The sequence below is a fragment of the Wasmannia auropunctata genome, unplaced genomic scaffold (assembly GCF_000956235.1).
Source record: "Wasmannia auropunctata unplaced genomic scaffold, wasmannia.A_1.0 LD336103.1, whole genome shotgun sequence".
In the NCBI taxonomy this organism is placed as follows: Eukaryota; Metazoa; Arthropoda; class Insecta; order Hymenoptera; family Formicidae; genus Wasmannia; species Wasmannia auropunctata.
In genome coordinates, this window is record NW_012026787.1 from 99,018 (window position 1) to 104,130 (window position 5,113).

Sequence of the window (5,113 nt, forward strand, 5' to 3'; positions counted from 1 at the left end):
ACGGACACGCACCATAAATTGTGCAGAAATATTGATTTTGCTATGTAATTTGGATCCACTTCTTCAGAGGGCGATAGTGCGCGAGGGAATTTTAGCGTTACAGCCAAAAGGCCGGCATGTCCGCTCTCGGATCCTCTCTGGTAGTTCCATCTAAAAAATGGAAGCAAATGGCGCTAGTGTACGGGGAGGTCAAAACTTTTACCGGTGTTGCGAAAAACGTCAGGATGACCGCTCTTATATGTTTCTCTTTGCCCAGACCTGCCTCTAGGTCTCTGCTCTAGGCTGCGTTCAGAAACGACACCCGGAAGCTCCCAATCTCTCAAACGCCGTTCAGAAACTAGTTGAGAAAACTGTAACGCTACCTAAAGTGACCCGTTCAGAAACGTTTCGAGTGCTCTCGATTGAGAGACTTTTACACTTTGCGAAATAGCAGGGGAAAAAGTCTCTCGATTGAGAGCAGTACACAAAGCGTGGCAAACACAACCGAATATACTGAATATATTGATACTGAATATCAGTAAACGAGAATGCATTGAAATAGATTTAAAAAATTCATTTTGAAGTTCGCAAATCGTACTTCTGAAAATCTGAATTTATTTCAATGCCCAATGTCTTTGTATTTATTTATAGGAATTGCATAAACAGATTTTTTATGACATTTAATCCAAAAAAATTCAGCTTTAAAAAGTAAATCGTGAATACTGGTTAATTCAAAATTCTAGATAGCAAATGCAGTTTTTTTAATCTAATTAAATTCAAAAAAAGTTTTTCCATGAAAATGGATCATAAATGTCATTCAATTAAAAATTATGACTAGGAAATGCATTGTTTCAACCCATCTAAATCCAAAAAATATTATATTGTATTTGAACAAATTAAGATTAGGCTAGACTAACGAGCTCATATAAACGAGAATGACAGCGTTTTTTATTATAACAAAATTTTAAATAGCTATAAGTATTATACATAAAATGATCAACGTTATACGTGGTACATGTTTCGACCTAGATTGGTTTTCTTCAGCCACTTCAACGAATTACATTGCTTATAGCTATTGAAATTTTGTTATAATAAAAAACGCTGTCCTCGTTTAAATAAGCTCGTTAGTCTGGTCTAATCTTAATTTGTTTGAATATATTGTAATATAATATTTTTTAGATTTACATGGGTTGAAACAATGCATTTCCTAGTCATAATTTTTAATTGAATAACATTCATGATCCATTTTTACGGAAAAATTTTTTTTGAATTTAATTAGATTGAAAAAATTGCATTTTCTATCTAGAATTTTGAATTAACAAGTATTTACGATTTACTTTTTAAAGCTGAATTTTTTTGTATTAAATGCCATAGAAAATGTGCTTATGCAATTCCTATAAATAAATACAAAGGCATTGGGTATTGAAATGGATTTAAATTTTCAGAAGTATGCATTCGTAAACTTTGAAATAAATTTTTAAAAAATCTATTTCAATCTATTCTCGTTTAGCGCGTTACGTGGAACGCACCTATGTCGTTCAGAAATATATCCACCCGAGAGAGCACCTTATCTCTACCACTTCACTCACCCCGACTCCTAGTAACCACCCGCTAGGTGTAATTTCTGAATGCAGCCAGAATCCTCTCTGCCTTTGTTCTTTGTAGGCCGCAAGTGAGTCCAAGAGTGGCAAGGAGTGCGAGAGAGAAAGATATACGAGCGATATTTCGTCCTCTCTGTCTGTCGAATGATCGACGCATGCGCAGAGAGGACGAATATTACTCGGCTTCCTTTCTCTCTCGCACACATCTTGGACACAGTTTTCGAGCCAACATTCCCCCTCCATGTCTTGTATACTTAAAGGTCGTCTCGCGCGCCCACCGTCCACCGTTATCTTGTCTTGTCTCGTTGTCGCTTCCCGAAGCTTCTATAACGTTTCGTTTCTTTGAGTACGCACTTATTATCTTTACCTTCGTTTTTGTATTCTCTTGTCTAATAAACATTATTACTTGTGAATACGTTTGCAGATTTATAGCCCTCTAAGGTTATGGGCCCAGGCAGTTCGCGATAAAAACCGAAGAAAAAGGTTAAGCTTGCTTTGTGCTGTGTGCCACACTCGAACATTATTCAGACATTTGTAAGCTGTGTGCTACAACCGGAATAATGACGGACAAATTAGACGTTTTCCGAAATCTCGAAATTCGATTGACATAATTTCCATCAATGGAAATTCCAATTAAACTGTACACTCAAGGCCAAAGATGTCTTCAATGTCGCTACAGGTATCGCACCAAAGCCTGAGGATGACGACGCTGCGAAGAAATGGACACGCGACGATGCAACAGCAATGTTCATCATAACCTCGTCGATGGAAGTCTCACAGATCACGTTGGTGGAGAATAGCCAATCGTCGCTGGAAATAATTTGTAAGCTTGATTCAATTTATGCGCAAGTAAGCGAGACGAACAAAATGATGGCCCACGAGAAGTTTCATAGCTATAAAATGTGCAGTACAGACTCAGTGTCACAGCACATAGCGAAGGTCGAGAACTTGGCTCGACGAATTAAAGATTCTGGCGAAGAGGTAAGCGACACAACAATTATTACAAAGATTCTGAGTACCTTACCGACAAAATTTCGTAGTTTTAGGCAAGCATGGTTATCCATGGATAACACGAAACAAACTTTGCCGAATCTCACAAGTCGTCTACTAGATGAAGAAGCTGGCTTAACGTCAATCGAAGAAAAGGAGCAGGCTCTAGCAACATCTGCCAGTAACACAAGAAGCAGTTTGAAGAAAGAAAAGTTCGCACTAGATAAATCAAGAATCACGTGTTACGCCTGCCGAAAGAAAGGACACTTCGCGAAGGATTGTAGGAGCTCAAAACGCAATCAGATTCAAACAGTTCGAAGCAGCCAAAAGATCGTAAGGACAATGCGAGTCAAGAAAATTATTCAGCATTTTGCGCAATTAGTAACCATTCAACTGACTCAGAATGGATTCTCGATAGCGGTGCCTCTGCTCACATGACGTTCCAAGGAACGCTCTTCTCAACTTTTGAAGAGATGCCTAGCACGACCTCAGTTAGTTTGGGAAAGAGTCAGAACCTGCTTATACTCGGAAAAGGTGTCATTGAAATAAAAATATTAGTGAACGGATCCTGGGAGAACGGCTGTATTAAAAACGTTCTGTATGTGCCTGATCTAAAAAGAAATTTATTTTCAGAAGGCGTCGTAACGAAGAAAGGCTTCGAAATAATAAAAAAGGATAAAATTGATAAGATTTTTGACAACGGTGTATTAGTTGCAACGACTGTAAGAAAGTCAAATAATCTCTATCAAATGCAATTTGAAGTACAAGTTCTGGAAGAAGCAAATACTGCAACTAAAGAATCATATTGTCTGTGGCACGAAAGACTAGGCCACATCAATCGACGTGCCATAGTTTCTTTGACGAAGAACAAGTCCATTGACTTAAATGATCTCGACAACACTGAAGATTTTTTCTGTGAGAGCTGTGTCAAAGGAAAGCAGCATAGAACTGTTCATGGCAAATAAAAAATGAAGCAGAATTACAAACCCGGTGAGAAGGTTTACAGTAACCTCTGTGGATCAATGAGTGTCGACTCAGTGGGAGGTGCAAGATATTTGGTTTTGTTCAAGGATGCCCATTCAGGATATTGAATCGTAAGCTTCATACGTCATAAGAATGACGTTGTTGATTTTTTTCGCGAATATGTCAATAGAGTTAAAACAAAGTATGGCTATACAGTAAAGATCCTTCATACAGACAAAGGAAAGGAATACTTAAACCAAGATATAAAGAAATATCTAAAGAAGACTGGAATCGAATCGGAGGTGACCGCAGCTTATGGAACAAAATAGACGTGCGGAACGCGACATGCGTACCATCATTGAATGCGCGCGTGCAATAATGATGAATCATCAAGTACATTCGTCATTATGGGCGGAAGCTGTCAACACAGCTGTATATATATTAAACAGAACGCCAAAAACTCAAGCACCACATTCAACGCCGTTTGAGCTATGGACTGAGAAAAAACCGTCCTTGTCTCACCTAAGAACTTTCGGTTGCGAAGCTCATGTACACATACCGAAGCATCTTTGAACGAAGTTAGATTCAAAGAGTAAGAAAATGATCTTCGTTAGATATGATAATAACTCCAAAAATTATCTTCTATTCGATCCAGAAACCAAGCAGATAAAAGTCTCAAGCGACGTAATATTTAATGAAAACAAAGTTTATGACGCAGAAAAAGATAATGAAATCAAATCTTCGTTTGTCTTCCCAATAGATCCTGACGAAATCGACGACGAAGAAAATCCATCAGAGACTTCGACAGAAGAAGAATTCTTAGAATACCATACTCCCGGAAAACTAGCTCAACCCGAGCAGCCAGTTAAAAATGAATCAAACGATGCCCAAAATCGTTTCAAATATCAACTTCGCGACTGAAAAACACTGAGAGAACCTAACAGGTTCGAAGAAAATCTCGTGGATGCAGATACCCCGCAACCATTTCAAGAGGCATTACAACGCTCCGACGCTGACCAATGGAGGGATGCGATTAACGAAAAGAGCTGGACGCATTAAACAAGAAAAACACTTGGAAGTTGACACCCCTACCACCCAATAAAAATGCAATAGAATCAAAGTGGGTATTCAAAGTCAAAAGAGATTCAGAAGAAAAAATCTCATCCAGAAAAGCGAGGCTGTGTGCAAATGGCTTTTCTCAAAAAGAGAGAATCGATTATAAGGAAACTTTCTCGCCTACAACAAGGTTCAATTTCATAAGAATACTATTCGCCGTTGCAGCACATAGAGGTTACGACATCATGCAATTTGACGTCAAGACTGTGTTCTTAAACGGTACACTGGAAGAGAAAGTGTATATGCACCTGATGGTACAAGTGTGAGAAAAAAGTACGTTTGTCAGCTAAATAGACCCTTATACGGTCTAAAGCAATCTTCCAGATGCTGAAATGCTACCTTTAACAAATTCATGGAGAATGAAGATTTTCATCAATGCGAGAGTAATAAATGTATTTACGTGGGAACAACTTTCAAAGCAACCATTTATCTACTACTCTACGTGGATAATGACTTGATAATCA